The sequence below is a fragment of the Nycticebus coucang genome, chromosome X, assembly GCF_027406575.1.
Source record: "Nycticebus coucang isolate mNycCou1 chromosome X, mNycCou1.pri, whole genome shotgun sequence".
NCBI lineage: Eukaryota > Metazoa > Chordata > Mammalia > Primates > Lorisidae > Nycticebus > Nycticebus coucang.
In genome coordinates, this window is record NC_069804.1 from 107250561 (window position 1) to 107267345 (window position 16785).

General features: G+C 39.3%; 1 pseudogene; it reads left to right on the forward strand.

Annotated features, from left to right (window-relative positions):
• LOC128576932 (general transcription factor IIH subunit 5-like) overlaps positions 1-11810 on the forward strand; it is a 38889-nt pseudogene extending 27079 nt beyond the window's left edge.
• Positions 11811-16785: the final 4975 nt, after the last annotated feature.

A 16785-nucleotide genomic window follows, 5' to 3' on the forward strand; every position in this document is an offset into this window, starting at 1 on the left:
CCCTGGGAGCACGGTGGTAGGAAGGTTTGATTTTTCTCTTCCAATTGTTTGCCGATGGGGGGGGTGGGGTGAATTAATTCCTGAATTTCTCCACAGCTGAGACTTCAATCCAGAGTATCTGTTTCACTATGCTGGAACAGAAACCAGCTGAAAACAAGACAGAACCACTGGCCTCAGAACACCAGACAGGGCCCCAGTTTCTCAGGACACAACACTGTACAGTCCCTTGACAAAGCTCCAGGGGAAAAAATCAAGAGGGAGTAAAACAACCATGGGGCAGAATCAGCGGAAAAACTCTGGTAACATGAATAACCAGAATAGATCAACCCCGAAAAGGAAAGCTATGGCAGATGCAATTGAAGATCCCATTCATAAACAACTGGCTGAGATGTCAGAAATTGAATTCAGAATTTGGATTGCAGACAAGATTAACAAAGTGCAATTAGGAATTCGAGGAGAAATTCAAAAGTTGTCTCAGAATTTAATGAATTTAAAGACAAAAACACCAAAGACTTAGACACACTGAAGCAAGAATTTACAGCCCTCAAAGATATGAAAAATAGAGTAGAATCCCTCAGCAACAGAATGGAGCAAGCAGAAGAAAGGATTTCTGACACTGAATATAAAGCCTTTGAATGCTCCCAAACTCTCAGAGAGGAAGAGAAATTGAGAAGAAAAACGGATCATTCTCTCCGAGAGCTCTGGGATAATTCAAAGAAGGCGAATATCCAAATCATATGAGTTTCAGAAACACATGAACTGGCCTCGCTGGGTACAGAGGCCCTTCTGCATGAAATTATGAAAGAGAATTTTCCAGACATGCCTAGAGATTCTGAAATTCAGATAGCGGACAGCATCAGAATACCAGCATGACTCAATCCCAATAAGACATCCGCCAGGCATATCATAATTAACTTCACTAAAGTTAATATGAAGGAGAAAATCCTCAAAGCTGCCAGGAGAAAGAAAACCATTACCTTTAAAGGGAAGAATATTAGAATGACTGCAGATCTCTCTGCTGAAACTTTTCAAGCCAGAAGAGGGTGGTCACCAACTTTTAATCGCCTAAAGCAAAATAACTTTCAACACCGGATCTTGTATCCAGCTAAACTGAGTTTCATTCATGATGGAGAAAATAAATACTTTAATGACATTCATATGTTGAAGAAATTTGCCATAACCAAACCAGCTCTTCAGGATATTTTCAGACCTATCCTCCATAATGACCAACCCAATCCTACACCACAAAAGTAAACTCACTCAGAAACATTGGATCAAACTCCAATTTCCTCACTGGCGAAAGGATTAAAAATGCCCACTTGACTATTGAAAAACTCGATAAACAAAATTTCGCCAGATTTATCAATATTCTCCATTAATGTGAATGGCTTAAACAGTCCTCTAAAGAGGCATAGTTTAGCTGACTGGATACAAAAACTCAGTCCAGATATATGTAGCATATAAGAGTCACATCTTAACTTAAAAGACAAATACAGACAGGGTGAAAGGATAGTCATCCATATTTCAGGCAAAAAGTAATCAGAAAAAAGCAGGTGTTGCAATTTTATTTGCACATACAATAGGCTTTAAACCAACAAAAGTAAGGAAGGACAAGAATGGTCACTTCATATTTGTTAAGGGTAATACTCAATATGATGTGATGTCAATTATTAATATCTGTGCACCCAACCTGAATGCACCTCAATTTATAAGAGGAACTCTAACAGACATGAGCAACTTGATTTCCTCCAGCTCCATAATAATCAGAGATTTCAACACTAGTTTGGCAGTGTTGGATCGATCCTCCAACAAGAAGCTGAGCAAAGAAATCTTAGATTTAAACCTAACCATCCAACATTTGGATTTAGCAGACATCTACAGAGCATTTCATCCCAACAATATCGAAAACACATACTTCTCATCAGTCCATAGAACTTGCTCCCAAATAGACCACATCTTAGGTTACAAGTCAAACCTCAGTAAATTTAAAGGAATAGAAATTGTTCCATGCATCTTCTCGGACCACGATGGAATAAAACTTGAGCTGAGTAACAACAGGAATCTGCATACTCATACAAAAACATGGAAGTTAAATAACCTTATGCTGAATGATAGCTGGATCAGAGATGAGATTAAGAAAGAAATCGCCCATTTTTGGAACAAAATTACAATGAAGGCACAAACTATCAGAACTTTTGGGACACCGCAAAGGCAGTTCTAAGAGGGAAATTCATAGCACTGCAAGCCTTCCTCAAGAGAACAGAATGAGAGGAAGTTTAAAATTTAAGGGACATCTCAAGCAACTGTAAAAGGAAGAACATTCCAACCCAAACCCAGTAGAAGAAAAGAAATAACCAAAATTAGAGCAGAATTAAATGAAATTGAAAACAAAAGAATAATACACCAGATCAATAAATCAAAAAGCTGGTTTTTCAAAAAGGTCAATAAAATAGATAAACCTTTGGCCAACCTAATCAGGAAAAAAAGAGTAAAATCTCTAATCTCATCAATCAGAAACAACAAAGAGGAAATAACAACAGACTCCTCAGAAATCCAAAAAATCCTGAATGAATATTACAAGAAACTGTATTCTCAGAAATATGAAAATCTGAAGGACATTGACTGATACTTGAAAGCATGTCACCTTCCAAGACTCAGACAGAATCAAGTGGAAATGTTGAACCAGGCACATTTCAAGTTTGGAAATAGCATCAACCATACAAAACCTCCTTCAAAAGAAAAGCGTGGGACAACATGATTTCACGTCATAATTCTATGAAACATTTAAAGAGGAATTACTACCTATATTACTCAACCTGTTCCAAAAGGTAGAAAAAGAAGGAAGACTACCCAACACGTTCTATGAAGCAAACATCAAAATGATCCCCAAACCAGGAAAAGACCTAACAAGAAAAGAAAATTATAGACCAATATCACTAATGAATATAGATGCAAAAATATTCAACAAGATCCTAACAAACAGAATCCAGCAACACATCAGACAAATTATACACCATGACCAAGTAGGTTTTATCCCAGGGTCTCAAGGATGGTTCAATCTACCTAAATGTATAAATGTAATTCAGCACATAAAAAATTAAAAAACAAAGACCATATGATTATCTCAATCGATGCAGAAAAAGCTTTTGATTTTATCCATCATCCCTTCATGATCAGAACACTCAAGAAAATTGGTCTAGAAGGGACATTTCTTAAACTGATAGAGGCCATCAACAGCAAACCCACAGCCAATATCGTATAGAATGGAGTTAAACTGGAATCATTTCCACTCTGATCAGGAGCCAGACAAGGCTACCCATTGTCTCCATTGCTTTTTCACATTGTAATGGAAGTTTTAGACACCGCAATTAGGGAAGGAAAGCCGATCAAGCGTATCCATTTAGGGTCAGAAGAGATCAAACTTTCGCTATTCGCAGATGATATGACTTTGTATCTGGAAAACACTAGGGACAAAACTACTACTACAAAACTCCTAGACATGATCAAGGAATACAGCAGCATCTCAGGTAACAAAATCAACACCCATAAATCTGTAGCCTTTATATACAACAAAAACAGTCAAGTTGAAAAAGCAGTTAAGGACTCTATCCTATTCACAGTAGTGCCAGAGAAGATGAAATATTTGGGAATTATCTAACAAAAGACGTGATCGATCTCTATAAAGAGAACTATGAAAGTCTAAGAAAAGAAATAGCTGAAAATGTTAACAAATGGAAAAATATACCATGCTCATGGCTGGGAAGAATCAATGTTGTTAAAAGGTCCATAATACCCAAAGCAATATATAATTTCAACACACTCCCTATTAAAGCTCCGCTATTATACTTTAAAGATCTTGAGAAAACAGTACTTGGTATTATATGGAATCAGAAAAAACCTTGAATAGCCAAGACATTACTCAGGAATAAAAAAAATAAAACAGGAGGAATCACAGTACCAGAGCTCAGACTTTACTACAAATCGATAGTGATCAAACAGCATGGTATTGGCACAAAAACAGAGAAGTAGATATCTGGAACAGATTATAGAACCAACAGATGAATCCAGCTACTTACCGCTATTTCATCTTTGACAAGCCAATTAAAAACATTCAGTGGGGTAAAGACTCCCTATTTAACAAATGGTGCTGGGTGAACTGGCTGGAAACCTGCAGAAGACTGAAATTGGACCCACACCTTTCACCATTAACTAAGATAGACTCTCACTGGATTAAAGATTTAAACTTAAGACATGAAACTATAAAGATACTAGAGGAGAGTGCAGAGAAAACCCTTGAAGATATCGGTCTGGGCGAGTATTTTATGAGGAGGACACCCCGGGCAATTGAAGCAGCTTCAAAAATACACTACTGGAACTTGATCAAACTAAAAAGCTTCTGCACAGCCAAGAACATAGTAAGTAAAGCAAGCAGACAGCCCTCAGAATGGAAGAAGATATTTGCAGGTTATGTCTCCGACAAAGGTTTAATAACCAGAATCCACAGAGAACTCAAACGCATTAGCAAGAAAAAAACAAGGGATCCCATCGCAGGCTGGGCAAGGGATTTGAAGAGAAACTTCTCTGAAGAAGACAGGCGCACGGCCTTCAGACACATGAAAAAATGCTCATCATCTTTAATCATGAGAGAAATGCAAATCAAAACTACTTTGAGATATCATCTAACTCCAGTGAGACTAGCCTATATCACAAAATCTCAAGACCAGATATGTTGGTGTGAATTTGGAGAAAAGGGAACACTTCTGCACTGCTGGTGGAAATGCAAATTAATACATTCCTTTTGAAAACATATATGGAGAACACTCAGAGATCTAAAAATAGATCTGCCATTCCATCTTGTAATTCCTCTACTGGGCATATACCCAAAAGTCCAAAAATCACATAATAACAAAGATATTTGTACCAGAACGTTTATTGCAGCCCAATTCATAATTTCTAAATCAAGGAAGAAGCCCAGGTGCCCATCGATCCACGAATGGATTAATAAATTTTGGTATATGTACACTATGGAATATTATGCAGCCTTAAATAAAGATGGAGATTTTACCTCTTCATATTTACATGGATGGAGTTGGAACATATTCTTCTTAGTAAAGTATCTCAAGAATGGAAGAAAAAGTACCCAATGTACTCAGCCCTACTATGAAACTAATTTAGGGTTTTCACATGAAAGCTATAACCCAGTTACAACCTAAGAATAGGGGGAAGGGGGAAAGGGAGGGGAGGGAGGAGGAGGTGGGTAGAGGGAAGGGGATTGGTGGGATTACACCAGTGGTGCATCTTACAAGGGTGTATGTGAAACTTGGTAAATGGTCTGTGAAGCTAGTGAATGATGAACCATGAATATATCAATGTGCACAGCTATGATTTAATAAAAAAAGAAAAAAATAAAAGAAAAGAAAGAAAAGACTCAGAAGACATATATTAAAAGATTAACAAATATGATTACTTTTAAAAAAACATAATATCTATATTGCAAAGAACACCAAAAAAATGCGAAAATAATTTTAAAACACCCAAAATTCTGAGATACCTTATTGGAAACATTCAGAAACGTAAACACTTCAAAGTTAGGACTATCTAATGAACTCCACTTAATAGTAAATAAAACAAAAACAAAATCCAAAAAAACACTCTATTAATGATGTAGAGAAAGTATGTTCTTTTATAACAACAATTCACAAATAGAACTTATAATATTCCATAATTTTTTTCTGAAATGTATTGAAACTCAACAGTTGTCCAAATGCAAATTAAGAAAGCAATAACATACTATTTCCCTTTCAACTGTTTGGCGAAACCAATAACAAGAGTGAGGTTGGTAATAGTCTATTAATAAGGGTTTCATATAATATACATTATCATACACTTCTGGCGTAGTGCAAAATCATATTGCCCAACATTTATAGGGCAATTTGACAGTATTTATCAAAATTGAAATATGTTCACCTGAAAGAATAATATTGTTTTCTTCACCCTATACAAAGATTATCAAGAAGGATGTGTATTGTCAAAAAATAAGAAATTAAAACTTAAATAAAGCAGCACTTCACTTTGCAGTTATTCTTAAATGTCAAAAACGAAACAGATTTTGGGAAGTAAGGCTAAAGAAATTAAAATATCTCTGCACAAGGAAGAAAGGAATAATTGGGTTTTCTTTCTTCTGAGAAAGAGGAAGGAAAGAAAACTTATTTACAAGAAGAGATGGAGACAGAGAAAGAAAACTTTCACTTCATGGTACAGTGATCAAAGGTCTTTTAAGAATTGGAATTGTTAAAGCAATTTTGGGGTAATTTGTGTTTCTGTAATGGAAAACCTATTTTACCTCCTTAAATCTTAGGACTAAGTTTAGCCCTCTTCCTCTCACACCTCAATCTTTTGTGAAAGGGCATACTTCTCTTATTTGTTAATTATATATGTTAGAGCTAAAGACCAAATATTGGCTACAGTCAACAATAGCCATAAAAGTCTATGAAACCTCAGTGACTCTATAAATAACAAACAAGAAAAATCCAATAAACCAAATGTAGAATAGGAAGTACCTCGTTTGAGCGTTTCTCTTATAAAAGTCATAGGGTGAAGAGATCTACATTTTTTTTTTATTTTTATTATTATTTTTTTTATTGTTGGGGATTCATTGAGGGTACAATAAGCCAGGTTACACTGATTGCAATTGTTAGGTAAAGTCCCTCTTGCAATCATGTCTTGCCCCCATAAAGTGTGACACACACCATTTTAAACAATATGATCCAGACTAGGTGCCACATATATTGGATGTCAAGGTTATCCATAAACTAATTCACAGGGAAAAGAAGCTGAGAAGCTGAGACACTCATGAGAATGTAAGATTCCCATTCATTTTTAAAGATTATTGCCGGAATTAATTGTATCTATGTATCTAGATATAAAAGGGCAGGATGAATCCAGCTGAGATTTAGTTTTCCTCTGCATACTCTTCAAAAGATCAGTTCCAATTCCTGGGATCTATTTTTAGGAAATATTCGGAGAAGCATCCAAAGACTGATGCACAAAAGTGTTTATCATAGCATTATCTGTATTCAAAAATGTGGACTTAGGGGGCAGAGACAAAATGGCAGACTGAAGCCAGCTTTCCACAGAGGCTCCCTTCCAGAAGGAAAGTTAAGGGACAAAAATTTAGTAAGTATCCTGGTGGATTTGAGCTGCACCAAGAGAGAAGGTTGAAGAATGCATATCAACACCACTGAGGCAAGCTGTGATCACAAGGATGCAAACAAAAGGTACAAAATCCATCACCAAGCGGATGGGAGTTTCCCTTCCCCATGAGAACAGCTCAACAGCCCCACAATTAAACAAATGGGCAGAAATTAAAGGCCCTCCCACTACACTCCACAGGAGATACCTTCTAAAAACTGGACCTCGGGAGGCTGAGGCAAGAGAATCACGTAAGCCCAAGAGTTAGAGGTTGCTGTGAGCCGTGTGATGCAACGGCACTCTACCCGAGGGCGATACAGTGAGACTCTGTCTCTACAAAAAAAAAAAAACAAAAAAAAAAAACTGGACCTACCTCCCCTACTAGGGTGCCATGGAGTTCTCCTGCCAGGCATAAAACTGTATAAAACTTTAAATATCCTTTGCTGGCAACCTTGAACTCCCAACACTCCCCCCCCCCCACGCACACTGAGGTCTGGAGGCCTATCCTCCATGAGTTCGGATTCTTGGGTGATTTATCAAGGGGAGTGGACAGTCCCCGAGCTGCAACTGGTCAGCACTCACTCTGAGGCACGTGAGTCAGGAGAGGGCACCTGGCTAAGGTGGAGTCACGCCTCAGCGGCACTTCCCTGCCGTGCGGTGCAGAAGCCCTCCCCGGGCATCAATATGGCCAGGCATAAAACTGAGTGAAACTCTAGCTTCCCTGCTGAGCTCCCAGTACTCCCCCCCATTCTCACTTGGGGACTGGGGGCCTGTCCCCCAGGAGTTTGGATCCTTGGGTGATTTCTCAAGGGGAGTACTCAGTGCCTGAGCTGCAACTGGTCAGCCCTGAATCTGAGACACACGAGCGAGGAGAGGGCACTCGGCTTAGGGGGAGACACGTCTCAGCGGCACTTCCCTGTGGCGCGGTGCAGCAGCCCTCCTTGGGCAACAATATGGCCAGGCATAAAACTGAGTAAAACTGTAGCTTCCCTGTTTCTAGCTCTGAGCTCCCAGCACTCCCCCCAACTCTCACTCGGGAGTCTGGGGGCATGCCTCCCAGGAGTCCAGATTCTTGGGAGATCTCTTGAGGGGTATAGACAGAGCATAAACTGCAGCTGGTCAGTGCTGACTCTGGGGCACAAAACAGAGGAGAAAAGAGTCGGCTGGGTGCCCACACCAGAGCGGCAGTTCCTGGAGGCAGATCAACCGCCGTTTTTCTTTAATAGCAAAACGGCTCACTTCTGGATATTCTGAAGCCAAACCCCCTGTCTCCCTGGGCAACCATAGGAGGCCACCAGTGAGCAAAGGATTTGCCTGATACTGCTCACAAACCCGGGAAGCTTCCACGGCAGGGTCAACTCAGAGAGGTAATCGGACACAAACCTCCAGCAGCAAAGACGTTTGAACTCAGAACAGCCTGTCTTCTGCAGGCGATTTTAGCAGAAACAGAGACAGAACCCCACAAAGTTGCCTGTTCTGTTCTGTTCTGTTCTGTTAGCAACATCAATCAGGGACAGCGCTAAGCCTGAGTGAACACCTCCCCCCAACCTGCATCAAGCACTCAAAGATGTCAGGCCCCATCTCCTTCTGCTAGACAGCGGCAGACTGCAGGGGCCTGGCAGATTTATTTGCAATTCAGGCAGGTGCAAACCCCTGGAGTATCTGTTCACTACAGGCAACTGGGTTAGCCATCTGCAGAGATACCAGTGACTGGGTACGATGGAGGGGCAAAGTGGGGAAGGAGACATCAACCTTCCCAGACTGATCTATTTGCTAGGTGGCTCCTCCTGACTTCACGCAGCACTGGAGTAAGCCATATCAGAGGAGTCACCAGACTCCAGTGATCCAGTTCCCAGGGACATCTTGAACACTCCCATCTGAGACAGGTGCCGATTGAGACAATCAATTTGGACCTTTTGAACTGAACTAAAAGACTAAGGACTTTTCAGGCGGAGCCCTGGGTATGCGGTTGTAGGAAGGTTTGATTTTCCTTTTCCAATAGATGCCAGAGGTGGGCGGGTGGGGTGACTTAATTGCTGGTTTTTCCACACAGCTGAGACTTCAAGCGGGAGTAAAACGACAGTGAAGACACAATCTTTCAGAACCTCTGGGACACCGCAAAGGCAGTTCCAACAAGGAAATTTATAGAACTGCAAGCTTTCTCAAGTGAACATAAAGAGAGGAAGTTAACAACTTAATGGAACATCTCAAGCAACTGGAAAAGGAAGAACATGCCAACCCAAACCCAGTAGAAGAAAAAAAATAACCAAAATTATAGCAGAATTAAATGAAATTGAAAACAAAAGAATAATACAACAGATCAATAAATCAAAAAGCTGGTTTTTCGAAAAGGTCAATAAAATAGATAAACCTTTGGCCAACCTAATCAGGAAAAAAAGAGTGAAATCTCTAATCTCATCAATCAGAAACAACAAAGACGAAATAACAACAGACTCCTCAGAAATCAAAAAAATTCTTAATAAATATTACAAGAAACTGTATTCTCAGAAATATGAAAATCTGAAGGAAATTGACCGATACTTGGAAGCACGTCACCTTCCAAGTCTCAGCCAGAATCAGGTGGAAATACTGAACAGGCCCATATCAAGTTCGGAAATAGCATCAACTATACAAAACCTCCCTAAAAAGTAAAGCCCGGGACCAGACGGTTTTACGTCAGAATTCTACCAAACCTTTAAAGAGGAATTAGTACCTATATTACTCAACCTGTTCCAAAAGGTAGAAAAAGAAGGAAGACTACCCAACACGTTCTATTGCAGCCCAATTCATAATTGCTAAGTCATGGAAAAAGCCCAAGTGCCTATCGATCCATGAATGGATTAATAAATTGTGGAACATGTACATCATGGAATATTATGCAGCCTTAAAGAAAGATGGAGACTTTACCTCTTTCATGTTTACATGGTTGGAGCTGGAACATATTCTTCTTTGTAAAGTATCTCAAGAATGGAAGAAAAAGTACCAAATGTACTCAGCCCTACTATGAAACTAATTTGGGGCTTTCACATGAAAGCTATAACCCAGTTACAACCTAACAATAGGGGGATGTGGGAAAGGGAGGGGAGGGAGGGGTGTGTTGGGTAAAGGGAGGGGGATTGGTGGGATTATCCATGCGGTGCATCTTACAGGGGTATTTGCGAAACTTGGTAAATGTAGAATGTAAATGTCTTGGCACAGTAACTGAGATAATGCCAGGAAGGCTATGTTAACTATTGTGATGAAAATTTGTCAAATGGTCTATGAGGTGAGTGTATTATGCCCCATGATCATATCAATGTACACAGTTATGATTTAATAAAAAAATAAATTAACAAATAAAAACAAAAATGTGGACTTAAATTATATGCCTATAACTATGCTAATAGTTAAAGAATAGAAAAAATGCACCAAATATATGAAAAAAATAATGATACATTATCTAATGAATAAAGTACTTGTTGATTGTTTAAAAGTGTGTTGTATAACCAAATTTTTGTAGAAAACTAAGTTCTAATATACTTGTGTGTATTTGTTTAGATATATTTGAAGTATATTTTAGTGCATGAGTGTATTTGTATATACATGTATATGTATATATGTGTGTTTTATGTGTGTGTGCATGCATGCCCTGACACACAGATCTGAAAGAAAGCATACCTAATTATTAACATAGTTACCCTCTTTACATTGAGATTGAGATGGGGAGAGGCAATATTTTTTTTATTCTTCCTCTAGCCTTCACATTGTTTGAAGGCTTGTTATGTATTTAAATATAAAACACTGTTTTAATAGTATTTCTTTCCCACTACAATGCACTCTCTGTAGGGCAACAACTTTAAATATCTTTTTATTTTACCTTTAGTATCCAGAAGAATGGCACAAATTAAGTGACTCAGTAAATATTTATAGAGTGCATGAACTGTCAGAAGGGGAGAGATAGGTGAAGGAAATAAATTTCTCAGATACCAAGGGGAAATAATATTTTAAGGAGAAAGAGTGGTCAAGTGCTGCTGAGAACTTAGGAAAGATAAGTTCTGCATGTGCCCTTTCGAAATAAATTAGAAAGTATCTTTGAAATTACTTCATGGATAGAAATTAGGGGCATAATCAGGAGTTGTTAAAAGTGGGTTCGACATGTTATTTATTTGAGAAGCATCCTTTTTTTGACCATGTTTTTCCACTGGCTCTAGAGGAGGTAAATACCATAGTGGTTTAATTTATGGACTATAGAGCCAAATTACAAGTTTAAATTAATCCCTGCTACTGGGTAGATGACCTTAGCCAAATTACGTCAACTGTCTGTGCCTCAGTTTCACCTAAACTTAAAATAATAACAGCACTGGGTCTGTAGGCAGAGTTGCATGCATTACTAAGGTCATCAGCACCTTCTTACTGGGAAAAGATGGTTAACGTATTGAAAAGGAGGGCTTATAAAATGTGACCCCATCATCAAGCAGTTTCTGTTGTATTTGGATGAGTCCATTTCCCTGGGGAAGAAGTTCATAATTCAAGATATTGATGACACTCACGTCTTTGTAATAGCAGAGTTAGTTAATGTCTTCCAGAAGTGAGTGGGTGAATTAATAGACCAAAATGCATTTTCTCTTACCCAGAAGTGAAAGTATTAGATATTGACCACTTAGGAATTATAAGCATCAAATGTGGAAGACTCACCACCCAACATCTAAATGTGACTGATTAGACATAGAGGATCACTTGGAGTCTGCTATGGGAAGACTAAGGACCACTTGTCAAGAAAAATACCCCCTGAGCTGATTTTGCTGTACCCCAGAATTTAAAAAAAAGTAAGAAACAAAACTTTAACAGTTGGGCGGCGCCTGTGGCTCAGTGAGCAGGGTGCCAGCCCCATATACCGAGGGTGGCGGGTTCAAACCCGGCCCCGGCCAAACTGCAACAAAAAAATAGCCGGGCGTTGTGGTGGGCGCCTGTAGTCCCAGCTACTCGGGAGGCTGAGGCAGGAGACTCGCCTAAGCCCAGGAGTTGGAGGTTGCTGTGAGCTGTGTGATGCTACGGCACTCTACCGAGGGCAATAAAGTGAAACTCTGTCTCTACAAAAAAAAAAAAAAAAAAACTTTAACAGTTGGCTGTAATTTGGCATGTTATCCCTTATTAAAATATAAATGTCAATAAAAAAGGTTATAACTGTTTTTTCCAGCCAAAGATGTCAACAAATGGAAAAACATATCATGCTCATGGCTGGGAAGAATCGACATTGTTAAAATGTCCATACTATCCAAAGCAATCTACAGATTTAATGCAATCCCCATTAAAGCACCTCTGTCATACTTTAAAGATCTGGAAAATTGGCGGTGCCTGTGGCTCAAAGGGCTAGAGCGCCGGTCCCATATGCCGAAGGTGGCGGGTTCAAACCCAGCCCCAGCCAAACAAAAAAAAAAAAAAAAAAAAAAAAAGATCTTTAAAACTAGTACTTCATTTTATATGGAAACAGAAAAATCCTTGAATAGCCAAGACATTACTCAGAAATAAAAACTAATCAGGTGGAATCATGCTACCATAATTCAGACTATACTATAAATATGTAGTGATCAAAACAGCATGGTATTGGCACAAAAATTAGACAGGTAGATGTATGGAATGGAATTGAGAACCAAGAGATGAATCCAGACCCTTATCATCATTTAATCTTCAATAAACCAATCAAAAACTTAAATTGGGGGAAAGATTCCCTATTTAACAAATGGTGCTGAGTGAATTGGCTGGCGAGTTGTAGAAGACTGAAACTGGACCCACACCTTTCATCTCTAACAAAAATTGACTCTCATTGGATAAAAGACTTAAACCTAAGACATGAAATCATAAAGATTCTTGGAAAGAGTGCAAGAGAAACACTTGAAGAAATTGGGCTGGGAGAAAATGTGATGAGGAAGAACCCCAGGGCAATTGAAGCAATACCACAAATACATTACTGGGACCTGATCAAACTAAAAAGCTTCTGCAATGCCAAGAACACAGTAAGTAAAGCAAATAGACTGTCCTCAGAATTGGAGAGGATATTTGCAAGTTACATTTCCAACCAAGGTCTGATAACCAGAATCCACAGAGAAGTAATTGGTAGGACCACAGCTACATTGCATCTAAGAAGGGTACAAGTGAAACTTACTAAATGCAGAATATAAATGTCTGAAAACAATAACTAAGAAAATTCCATGAAGGCTATGCTAACCAGTTTGATAAAAATATTTCAAATTGTATATAAAAACAGCACATTGTACCCCATGGTGGCATTAATGTACACAGCTATGATTTAAATCAATCAATCAATCAATAAATAAATAAATAAATAAGAAAAGAACAAGTGATCCCATTTCATTATGGGCAAGACACCTGAACAGAAGCTTCTCCAAAGAAGACAGGCACATGGTATACAGACACATGAAAAAATGCTTGTCTTCTTTAATCATCAGAAAAATACAAATGAAAACCACTTTGAGATACCATCAAACTCCAGTAAGAGTAGCCCACATAACAAAATCCCAAAACTACAGATTTTGGCATGGATGTGGAGAAAAGAAAACACTTCTGCACTCCTGGTGGAAATGCAAGCTAATACGTTCTATTTGGAAAGAAGTTTGGAGAACACTCAGGGATCTAAAAATTGACCTGCATTGGATCCTACAATTCCTCTCCTAGGAGTATATCCAAAAGACCAAAAATGACTTTGCAAAAAAGATATTTGCACCAGATTATTCATTACAGCTCATTTCAGAATAGTCAAGTTATGGAAGAAGCCCAAGTGCCCATCAAACCATGAATGGATTAATAAATTATGGTATATGTATACTATGGTATACTATGCAGCCTTAAAAAGAGATGGAGCAAAGGAGGCAGAGCATGATGGTGGATGAGACAGATGTGTAGCCCACCTCTCCCAGGTCATCAGGTGAGAGGAAGGGGGGTCTTGACCTTTTCCCCGCATGGATTGTTGGTGTAGACAGACAGCTGGAGACATGCAGAGAATTGGCGGATTGCTTTAAATGAGGTATAACTTAAAACCACAGACTCTATTGTAGACATTTTTCCTGCTTGGCCGTGCCGGCCAGCAGGCCCCTCCTTCACAGAGGACAGGAGCTTGCAATTCCCGGCAAAACCCAATTGACAAAAATTTATTCCTGAGCCTAGTTTACCAATCTGAAAGGGGTCCCACTCAGAGACACAAGGGGCTAAGCAACCCGATGGAAAATTGAAGGGAAGGGATCCCGCCCAGGAAACAGATATTTTGAATTGTCCAAAATGGCGGACACCTTCCCCCAGATCAACAGGAGTGATTAAATAGACTGGACCATCCTGGTGGGGAATATTGGTGTGGGCCGGCAGTTCAGGCTGTGCAGTGAACTGGTGGGTGGCTGGACTTAAGAGTCCAGATTCAAAAGTGAGACTCAGAGCCACAAAAACTGAGGATAAGTCTCCATGCACTGCAGCCATGGGAGCTGGCAGCAGGTAAAGCCAGCAGCAGCCAGAACCCTCCCCCAAACCCTATTGCAGTTGCCACTTTACAGGAGAATGTGGAAGCAGAGTGGAAAGATTTGTGAAGCATGGACTCCAGCACCAAGTTGGGAGGTCGGATAGGAGTGCTATCTGGAACAGAGCAGCTGAGGTTGGACAATAATTAGGTAATAAACTTTTACAGAAACTCCAAAATGGTGATAGGCCAGGTAGGGTGGTTACCATGGTAACAGTGTAAACTGTGAAACAGGTATAAGTCTGGGAACAACTCACAGCACCACCTGATGTCCTTAAAGTATATTGCATTATAAATATTTTCCTATGAAAGTTGATCCCTACATCACACATATAGATGTATATTTCTACATATACACAAGAATAATATTTTGTGGTTGGTGCCTTTTTTTTGTTTCCTCATCACTTTCTTGGAGGAGCTATTGTTAATTTTTTTATCATTATTATTTATATACATATTTTATTTTTATTTTTATTATTCCTATTTTTAATTCTTTTTTAACTTTTTTATGAACACCACTTTTCTTTTCTTTTTTTTCCTCCTTCTTCCCTTCTCTCTTCCTCTTCTGCCTTTATTATGGTTTCTGAGAGTGCTTGCATCAGATTTTTTTGTTTGTTTTTTACCTTTTTTTCAATTCTCTTATGATTATCATTATTTTTATTGTAGTTGTTTTTTGTTGTTGTTGTCTGTATGTCTATGTGTTTCTCATTGTTGGTGCATCTGTGGGCTTCTGTGTCTGGTAGCTTTTTTATCCGTCTATTTGTTCATTTGGACTCAATTAGTTTGGTGTTTTGCTAAATCCTCAGGTTGGCTATTTTCCCTAACTCCAATTTTCACACTCAACAACAACAAGAGGGAGGCTAGAGCTGACAGCTAACCATGCAGTGAATACAAACCTGCAGGAGTAAAGACAGAGCCTAAGGCACAGGTTCTGGGACCTCAAAACAGCTTCTCTTATGCAGGGTAATTTAGCAGGGACAGAAAAAAATTCCCACAAAGTTGTTCTATTTTGTCAGTAACATCAATCAGGGGTGGGGCTGGAACAGAGTGAACACCCCCCAGCCTCCATCAAGTGCCCGAGGTTGTCAGGCCTCACCTCCCCCTGCTAGATAGAGACAGAGAGCAGAGCAGAGATGACCAGATATGGATTTCCTTGTGATTCAGGCACATGCAACCCCCTGGAGTATCTGTTCACTGGAGGCAACTAAGTCACAGCCATGTGGGCCTATCAGTGACTGGTTGTGACAGAGGTGCAAGGTAGGGAAGGAGTCATCAACCTTCCCAGACTAATGTATTTCTTGGGTGGGTCCTCCTGACTTCACCGAGCACTGGAGCCAGTCATATTTGAGTTGTCAACAGACCCCTGTGATCCACTTACCAAAGACATTTTAAGCTCTCCAACCTGAGACAAGTGCTGACTGAGACAATTGATTTGGACCTTTTGAACTGAGCCAATCGCCCGAAGACTATTCAAGTGGTTCCTTGCGTGTGTCGTTGTAAGGAGGTTTGATTTTCCTTTTCCAATTGTTACCTGTGGATGGAGGGGTGACTTAATTGCTGTTATTTCTCCACAGCTGAGACTTCAATCCAGAGGAACTGTTTCACTAGGGTCGGACAGAGACCAACTGAAAACAAGACAGACCCACTTAACCCCACCACACCAAACAGGTCTCCAGTTTATCAGGCGGTAGCACTGTACGTGTCCTCAACAAAGCTCCAGGGGAAAAGTCAAATGGTGTAAAATAATCATGGGACGGAATCAGTGGAAAAACTGTTAACATGAATAACCAGAATAGATCAACCCACCGAAAGAAAGATGGCAGATGTAACTGATGATCGCATTCATAAACAGCTGGCCGAGATGTCATAAATTGAATTCAAAATTTGGATTGCAAATAAGATTAATAGAATGGAGGAAAAATTGGAATTAGAAAATAAAAGAGCATATCAAAAGTCAGAATTCGAAATTCGAGGAGAAATTCAAAAGTTGTCTCAAGAATTTAAAGAAATTAAAGACAAAACCACCAAGGATTTTGATGCACAGAAGAAAGAATTTGCAGCCCTCAAAAATCTAAAAAATACAGTTGAGTCCC